Source organism: Salmo salar, chromosome 15, assembly GCF_965601325.2.
Source record: "Salmo salar chromosome 15, fSalSal1, whole genome shotgun sequence".
NCBI lineage: Eukaryota > Metazoa > Chordata > Actinopteri > Salmoniformes > Salmonidae > Salmo > Salmo salar.
In genome coordinates this window covers 67832664-67842500 of record NC_138305.1, presented here as the reverse complement: position 1 = coordinate 67842500, position 9837 = coordinate 67832664, and the positions used below count along the sequence as shown (strand labels likewise).

The 9837-nt window shown below is 45.8% G+C and overlaps 1 long non-coding RNA gene across 1 annotated transcript in view; it reads right to left on the bottom strand.

Annotated features, from left to right (window-relative positions):
• LOC145860897 (uncharacterized) overlaps positions 1-1657 on the bottom strand; it is a 38285-nt gene extending 36628 nt beyond the window's left edge. Inside the window, exon 1 of the long non-coding RNA XR_014380659.1 lies at positions 1237-1657. This is a non-coding gene — a long non-coding RNA (uncharacterized LOC145860897). The remainder of the gene's footprint in view (positions 1-1236) is intronic.
• Between the last annotated feature and the right edge of the window lie 8180 nt (positions 1658-9837).

The window sequence follows — 9837 nt, the reverse complement described above, 5'->3', positions numbered from 1 at the left end:
GGATCCACTATTTTTTAGACCTTGTAGCCAGAACCTCCATCAGCAGCTAGCCATCAGAACCTCCATCAGCAGCTAGCAATCAGAACCTCCATCAGCAGCTAGCCATCAGAACCTCCGTCAGCAGCTAGCCATCAGAACCTCCATCAGCAGCTAGCCATCAGAACCTCTATCAGCAGCTAGCCATCAGAACCTCCATCGGCAGCTAGCCATCAGAACCTCCATCAGCAGCTAGCCATCAGAACCTGCATCAGCAGCTAGCCATCAGAACCTCCATCAGCAGCTAGCCATCAGAACCTCCATCAGCAGCTAGCCATCAGAAGCTAACCAGCTAATTAGCTACTAGCTATTTAGTCATGGTCAGCCACTGCTAGCGGCCTTTACCTTTTGCACAGACACCAGCCACTTTTAGCCTGGATAATACTTGCCAGCCTGCCAGTATCGGACTGTTTTCTCCACTACAACGCCGGATTCCTGCCGTAAGCCCTGGACCATTACTTCTGATCATCACAGCTAGCTAGCTGCCACCGAGTGGCCCGGCCCCGAAGCTAGCCCTGAGCCAGGCCCAGTGATCACTCGGCTACACAGCTGATCCCTCCCGGACTCTACCCCAACACGGCTAGAATCCACTACTCCACCGGATCCTTGCCGTAAGCTCTGGACCTTTGCATCGCATCATCGCTGCTAGCTAGCTGCTACCGAGTGGCTATAGCGGCTAATTTCCCTGTCCCGAAGCTAGCACCAGTTAGCCGCGAGCCAGGCACATCTCCAGGCTAGCAAACAAAATTACTACAACTACAATACCTCTTTCGCCAACTGGCCTGGTCCCTTTGTCGACATGGCGCCCCGCCGTACCACCACGACTGGCCTGCCAACGTAACTACATCCGCTGTGCCATCAACCGGCCTTTGCCGGACATCTGAGCAGAAGCTTTTACTAGCCCCGGCCTGCTAACTTTAAATGCCGTGTCTCCCGCTTGCTAGCGTAGTGACGACTACCCCGGCTTCCCTGTTTCATCTATTGCTGTTCACTGGACCCTATGTTCACTTGGCTACATAGCTGATGCCTGCTGTACTGTTCCTTAATCACGGTACTCCATTTTGTTTATTTTTGTTTTGTTTATCTGTCGGCCCTAGCCTCGAACTCAGGCCCTGTGTGTAGTTAACCGACCCTCTCTGCCCATTCATCTCCATTTTACCTGTTGTTGTTGTCTTAGCTGATTAGCTGTTGTTGTCTTACCCGTTGTTGTCTTAGCTAGCTCTCCCAATCAACACCTGTGAATGCTTTATGCCTCGCTTTATGTCTCCCTCTAATGTCAATATGCCTTGTATACTGTTGTTTAGGATAGTTATCATTGTTTTTAGTTTAGCCCCTAGTCCCACTCAACATGCCTCAGATACCTCCTTTGTCCCACCTCCCACACATGCGGTGACCTCATCCAGCATAACTAGCGCGTCCAGAGATGCAACCTCTCTTATCATCACTCAATGCCTGGGTTTACCTCCACTGTACCTGCACCCCACCATACCCCTGTCTGTACATTATGCCCTGAATCTATTCTACCACGCCCAGAAATCTGCTCCTTTTATTCTCTGTCCCCAACGCACTAGACGACCAGTTTTGACACCCTTTAGCCGTACCCTCATCCTACTCCTCCTCTGTTCCTCGGGTGATGTGGAGGTTAACCCCGGCCCTTCGTGTCCCCACCACCCTCATTTGTTGACGAAAAAGCCTTGGTTTCATGCATGTTAACATCAGAAACCTCCTCCCTAAGTTTGTTTTACTCACTGCTTTAGCACACTCTGCCAACCCTGATGTCCTTGCCGTGTCCAAATCCTGGCTTAGGAAGGCCACCAAAAATTCTGAGATTTCCATTCCCAACTACAACATTTTCCATCAAGATAGAACTGCCAAAGGGGGAGGAGTTGCAATCTACTGCAGAGATAGCCTGCAAAGTTCTGTCATACTTTCCAGGTCTATGCCCAGACAGTTCTAGCTTCTAATATTAAAAATGTATCTCTCCAGAAATAAGTCTCTCACTGTTGATGCCTTTAATAGACCCCCATCAGCTCCCAGCTGTGCCCTGGACACCATATGTGCATTGATTGACCCCCATCTATCTTCAGAGTTCATTCTGTTAGGTGACCTAAACTGGGATATGCTTAACTCCCCGGCAATCCTACAATCTAAACTAGATGCCCTCAATCTCACACAAACTATCAACGAACCCACCAGGTACAACTCTAAATCCGTAAACATGGGCACCCTCATAGATATTATCCTGACCAACTTGCCCTCCAAATACATCTCTGCTGTTTTCAATCAGGATATCAGCAATCACTGCCTCCTTGCCTGCATCCGCTATGGGTCCGCGATCAAACGACCACCCCTCAAAACTGTCAAACGCTCCCTAAAACACTTCTGCGAGCAGGCCTTTCTAATCGACCTGGCCCGGGTATCCTGGAAGGATATTGACCTCATCCCGTCAGTCGAGGATGTCTGGTCGTTCTTTAAAAGTAATCTCCTCACCATCTTAAATAAGCATGCCCCTTTCAAAAAATATAGAACTAAGAGCAGATATAGCCCTTGGTTCACCCCAGACCTGACTGCCCTTGACCAGCACAAAAACATCCTGTGGCGGACTGCAATAGCATCAAATTGTCCCCGCGATATGCAACTGTTCAGGGAAGTCAGGAACCAATACACGCAGTCAGTCAGGAAAGCAAAGGCAACATTTTTCTTAACAGAAATTTGCACTTTTTGAAGCTCTAACTCCAAAACGTTTTGGGACACTGTAAAGTCCATGGAGAATAAGAGCACCTCCTCCCAGCTGCCCACTGCACTGAGGCTAGGTAACACTGTCACCACCGATAAATCCACGATAATCGAGAATTTTAATAAGCATTTCTCTACGGCTGCCATGCTCTTCTCCTGGCTACCCCAACCCCTCGCAGCTACTTGCCCAAGCCTCCCCAGCTTCTCATTCACCCAAATCCAGATAGCAGATGTTCTGAAAGAGCTGCAAAACCTGGACCCGTACAAATCAGCTGCGCTAGACAACCTTGACCCTCTCTTTCTAAAATTATCTGCCGCCATTGTTGCAACCACTATTACCAGTCTGTTCAACCTCTCTTTCATATCGTCTGAGTTCCCCAAAGATTGGAAAGCTGCCGCGGTCATCCCCCTCTTCAAAGGGGGAGACACTCTAGACCCAAACTGTTATAGACCTATATCCTTCCTGCCCTGCCTTTCTAAAGTCTTCGAAAGCCAAGTTAATAAACAGATCACTGACCATTTAGAATCCCACTGTACCTTCTCCGCTGTGCAATCCGGTTTCCGAGCTGGTCACGGGTGCACGTCAGCCACGCTCAAGGTACTAAATGATATCATAACCGCCATCGATAAAAGACAGTACTGTGCAGCCGTCTTCATCGACCTGGCCAAGGCTTTCGACTCTGTCAATCACCGCATTCTTATCGGCAGACTCAACAGCCTTGGTTTCTCAAATGACTGCCTCGCCTGGTTCACCAACTACTTCTCAGATAGAGTTCAGTGTGTCAAATCGGAGGGCCTGTTGTACGAACCTCTGGCAGTCTCTATGGGGGTACCACAGGGTTCAATTCTCAGGCCGACTCTTTTCTCTGTATATATCAACGATGTCGCTTTTGCTTCGGGTGATGCCCTGATCCACCTCTACGCAGACGACACCATTCTGTATACATCTGGCCCTTCTTTGGACACTGTGTTAACAAACCTCCAAACGAGCTTCAATGCCATACAACACTCCTTCCGTGGCCTCTAACTGCTCTTAAACACTAGTAAAACTAAATGCATGCTTTTCAACCACTCGCTGCCCGCACCCGCCCGCCCTACTAGCATCACTACTCTGGACGGCTCTGACTTAGAATATGTGGACAACTACAAATACCTAGGTGTCTGGCTAGACTGTAAACTCTCCTTCCAGACTCATATTAAATATCTCCAATCCAAAATAAAATCTAGAATCGGCTTCCTATTTTGCAACAAAGTGTCACAACTTCTGCCGAAGTCGGCTTCTCTCCTTGTTCGGGCGGAGTTCGTCACCGGCTTTCTAGCCATCGCCGTTCCATTTTTCATATTTCTATTTGTTTTGTCTTGTTCCATACACACCTGGTTTTTATTCCCTAATCACACTGCATGTATTTAGTCCTCTGTTCCCCTCCATGTCTTTGTGTGAAATTGTTGTATGTTATGTGGGTATTTATCACGCGCCTGATTTTTGTTCATGTTCCGTGATTTGGGCACGTTTATTGTATTCTGTGCTGTCGTTTTGGAACGGAATCAAAGTGCGCCTGCTACTACACGCTACTCTCCTGCACCTGACTTCGCCTCCCTTACGCACCCGTAACACAAAGCCTCCTTTACTCACGCCGCCAAACATACCCTCGTAAAAACTGACTATCCTACCGATCCTCGACTTCGGTGATGTCATTTACAAAATAGCCTCCAACACTCTACTCAGCAAACTGGATGCAGTCTATCACAGTGCTATCTGTTTTGTCACCAAAAGCCCCGTATACCACCCACCACTGCGACCTGTCTGCTCTCGCTGGCTGGCCCTCCCTACATGCTGGCTCCAGGTCATCTACAAGTCTCTGCTAGGTATAGCTCTGAAGTATCTCAGCTCACTGGTCACCATAACAACACCCACCCGTAGCACGCGCTCTAGCAGGTATATCTCACTGGTCACCCCCAAAGCCATCACCTCCTTTGGCCGCCTTTCCTTCCAGTTCTCTGCTGCCAATGACTGGAACGAATCGCAAAAATCGCTGAAGCTGGAGACTTATATTTCCCTCACTAACTTTAAACATCAGCTATCTGAGCAGCTAACCGATCGCTGCAGCTGTACATAGTCCGTCTGAAAATAGCCCATCCAATCTACCTACCTCATCCCCATATTGTTTTTATTTACTTTTCTGCTCTTTTGCACACCAGTATTTCTACTTGCACATCATCATCTGCACATCTATCACTCCAGTGTTAATTTGCTAAATTGTAATTATTTCGCTACTATGGCCTATTTATTACCTTACCTTACCTCCTCATGCCATTTGTACACACTGTATATAGACTTTCTTATTTTTCTATGGTGTTATTGACTGTACTCTTGTTTACGCCATGTGTAACTCTGTGTTGTTGTATGTGTCGAATTGCTATGCTTTAACTTGGCCAGGTCGCAGTTGTAAATGAGAACTTGTTGTTAGGAACTTTATGTTAGGAATACTTTATTAATATATTTAGTAGATACATTTATGTTAGTAATACTTTATTAATATATTAAGTAGGTATATTTATGTTAGGAATACTTTATTAATATATGAATATATTTAGTAGATACATTTATGTTAGGAATACTTTATTAATATATTTAGTAGGTATATTTATGTTAGTAATACTTTATTAATATATTTAGTGCATACATTTCTGTTAGGAATACTTTATTAATATATTAATATATTTAGTAGGTATATTTATGTTAGTAATACTTTATTAATATATTAATATATTTAGTAGGTATATTTATGTTAGTAATACTTTATTAATATATTTAGTAGGTATATTTATGTTAGTAATACTTTATGAATATATTTAGTAGGTATATTTATCTTAGTAATACTTTATTAATATATTTAGTAGGTAGATTTATGTTAGTAATACTTTATTCATATATTTAGTAGGTATATTTATGTTAGTAAGACTTTATTCATATATTAAGTATTTTCTAAGGCTCATCATCCAGGCAGCAGTGTTAGGGTAACCTAGGCAGCAGCCTTACCACACCACAGAGAAGTTGCAAACAAGAAAGTAGTCCCAGGGCGCCAGGAGAGAGAAAGTAATCCCTGAGCAGCCGCCTCGCCCCCAGGTCTTCTTCCACTGATACGTCTAACCCTGTTCCTAGGATACTAGTTCCACTGCTGTCAGACCTAAGAAACTGGTTTCATACAGATCAGGTGCATCTTAAAGGGCTCCCAAGTGGCACAGCGGTCTAAGGCACTGCATCTCAGTGCAAGAGGTGTCACTACAGTCCCTGGTTGAAATCCAGGCTGTATCACATCCAGCCGTGATTGGGAGTCCCATAGGGCGGAGCACAATTGGCCCAGCGTCGCTGGGGTAGGGCGTCATTGTAAATAAGAATTAGTTCTTAACTGACTTTCCTAGTTAAATAAAGGTTAATTTAAAATATATATAAAACCTTTTTAAAGACTTGCTTGGGAACAACTACTATGTATTATCTAATCCTCTTTGTCTGGATGTTTCAATGTGGAGTTCGTACATGTTGAGTCTATTAGCATAATTACTGTCTTACCTCAGTTAGCTATCAATATAGTTAGCTATATGTATGTGGAGTTCATACATGTTGAGTATATTAGCAGAATGACTGTTTTACCTCAGTTAGCTATCAATATAGTTAGCTATATGTATATGGAGTTCATACATGCTGAGTCTATTAGCAGAATTACTGTCTTACCTCAGTTAGCTATCAATATAGTTAGCTATATGTATGTGGAGTTCATACATAGATAATCTATTAGCAGAATTACTGTTTTACCTCAGTTAGCTATGAAATCGCTAGCTTGAAAGCGACTGTTTTTCTGGAAGCTGTGCTGCTCCATTTTCCCTACATTTTCTCCCACGTGGGCCAGCCCCCTAGCAATTTGAGTTCTAGCCAATGATCTTCAGTCCCTCGCCATTTGAGTGACAGCTAGCAAGATGCGCACGCAACGGAGCGAGACCAATGAAGTGGTGCACATATCTGCACATATGTGATGTTGTACTCAATTTTCGGCAACCGCTTTTGGCTCGTGGGCGCTACTTTAAGAACTACTGGCTAAAAAGTATAGAAAAGTACCGGAGAATCTCTTTAACATTAAAGTGTCTTCTTCTTGTCTTATTTCCTTATTCCTCTCCTTGTTACATTTACATTTTAGTAATTTAGCAGACACTCTTATCCAGAGCAACTTACAGTTAATGCATTCATCTTAAGATAGCTTTTTATTTAACCCTTATTTTACCAGGTAAGTTGAGTGAGAACACATCATTCTCATTTACAGCAATGACCTGGGGAATAGTTACAGGGGAGAGGAGGGGGGATGAATGAGCCAACTGGAAGCATAGCCTGAAGGTAGCTAGGTGGGACAACCACATATAAGAATAGTAAGTCAATTTTTCTTCAATAAATAACTATCAGCAAAGTCAGAGCTAGTAAGGGGGAAGAAAGTCAAGTGCAAGTGTTAGTTCACGAAAGGCATATTATTTTTATTGTTATTATAAAAAAATGAAAACATTGGGGGGGGTCTGGATGAGGAGGAGGAGGTGCAAGGGGGATGCTGTGGGATTATTTAAGAGATTCTTTGAAGCGGTAGGGATTCAGATGTTTCCGGAAGATGGGCAAGAACTCTGCTGTCCTAGCTTCAGGGAAAGGAGTGGGAGGGCCTAGAGACCAGAGGTGGGCAAGGACTCTGCTGTCCTAGCTTCAGGGAAAGGGGTGGGAGGGCCTAGAGACCAGAGGTGGGCATAGTCTGAAGGTAGGGAGGGGGACTCTGCTGTCCTAGCTTCAGGGAAAGGGGTGGGAAGGGCCTAGAGACCAGAGGTGGGCAGGGACGCTGCTGTCCTAGCTTCAGGGAAAGGAGTGGGAGGGCCTAGAGACCAGAGGTGGGCAGGGACTCTGCTGTCCTAGCTTCAGGGAAAGGGGTGTGAGGGCCTAGAGACCAGAGGTGGGCATAGCCTGAAGGTAGGGAGGGGGACTCTGCTGTCCTAGCTTCAGGGAAAGGGGTGGGAGGGCCTAGAGACCAGAGGTGGGCATAGTCTGAAGGTAGGGAGGGGGACTCTGCTGTCCTAGCTTCAGGGAAAGGGGTGGGAGGGCCTAGAGACCAGAGGTGGGCATAGCCTGAAGGTAGGGAGGGGAGTTCCTCTTGCTGCTCTGTAGGCAAGTACCATTGTCTTGTAGCGAGCTTCAATTGGAAGCCAGTGGAGTGGTGTGACATGCAAGAACTTGGGAAGGTTGAACATGGGAGAACTTGCCTCCATTCTTTATTCATGTGCTTGTCTCCTCTCCTTATTCCTATCCATGTCTTCTCCGTATCACTCTCCTTGTCTAATATTAAAGAAGTGTTGAGGTATTGCTCGCCTGAGGTAGAGTACCTCATGATAAAGCTGTAGACCACACTATCTACCAAGAAAGTTCTCATCTATATTATTTGTAGCTGTCTATTTACCACCACAGACCGATGCTGGCACTAAGACCGCACTCAACCAACTCTATGCCATAAGCAAACAAGAAATTGCTCACCCAGAAGCAGTGCTCCTAGTGGCTGGGGACTTTAATGCAAGCAAACTTAAATCAGTTTTACCTAATTTTTACCAGCATGTTAAATGTGCAACCAGAGGGAAAAAAACTCTAGACCACCTTTACTCCACACACAGAGATGCATACAAAGCCTTCCCCCGCCCTCCATTTGGCAAAACATACCATAACTCTATCCTCCTGATTCCTGCTTACAAGCAAAAACTGAAGCAGGAAGTACCAGTGACTCGCTAAATACGGAGGTGGTCAGGACTGGCTACAGGACTGTTTTGCAGCACAGACTGGAATATGTTCCTGGATTCATACAATGGCACTGAGGTGTATCCCACATCAGTCACCAGCTTGATTAATAAGTGCATCGATGACATCAACCCCACAGTGACCGTACGTACATATCCCAACCAGAAGCTATGGATTACAGGTAACATCCACACCGAGCTAAAGGCTAGAGCTACCGCTTTCAAGGAGAGAGAGACACTAATCTGGACGCCTAAGAAAGAAATCCCTCTATGCCCTCAGGTGAACCTAAATGCCTTTTATGCTCGCTTTGAGGCAAGAAACACTGAAGCATGCACGAGAGCACCAGCTGTTCTGGTTGACTATGTGATAACGTTCTCGGTAGCCGATGTGAGCAAGACCTTTAAACAGGTCAACATTCACAAAGCCGCAGGGCCAGACGGATTACCAGGACATATACTCAAAGCATGCGCTGACTAACTGGCAAGTGTCTTCACTGACATTTTCAACCTCTCCCTGACTGAGTCTCTAATACCTACATGTTTCAAGCAGACCGTCATAATCCCTGTGCCTAAGGAAGCAAAGGTAACCTGCCTAAATGATTACCGCCCCGTGGCACTCACGTCGGTAGCCATGAAGTGCTTTGAAAGGCTGGTCATGGCTCACATCAACAGCATCCTCCCAGATACCCTAGACCCACTTCAATTTGCATATCGCACCAACAGATTCACAGATGACGCAATCTCAATAGCACTCCACATTGCCCTTTCCCACCTGGACAAAACGAACACCTATGTGAGAATACTGTTCATTGACTACAGCTCAGCGTTCAACACCATAGTGCCCACGAAGCTAAGGACTGTGGGACTAAACACCTCCCTATGCAACTGGATCCTGGAATTCCTGACGGGCCACCACCAGGTGATAAGAGTAGGCAACAACACGCCTGCCATGCTGATCCTCAACACTGGGGCCCCTCAGGGGTGTGTACTTAGTCCTATCCTGTACTCCCTGTTCACACACGACTGCGTGGCCAAACACGACTCCAACACCATCATTAAGTTTGCTGACGACACCCCCGGGGTTAGGCCTGATCACCGACAACGATGAGACAGCCTATAGGGAGGAGGTCAGAGAACTGGCAATGTGGTGCCAGGAAAACAACCTCTCCCTCAATGTGAGCAAGAAAAAGAAGCTGATCGTGGACTACAGGAAAAGGCGGGCCGAACAGGCCCCCATTAACATCGACGGAGATGTAG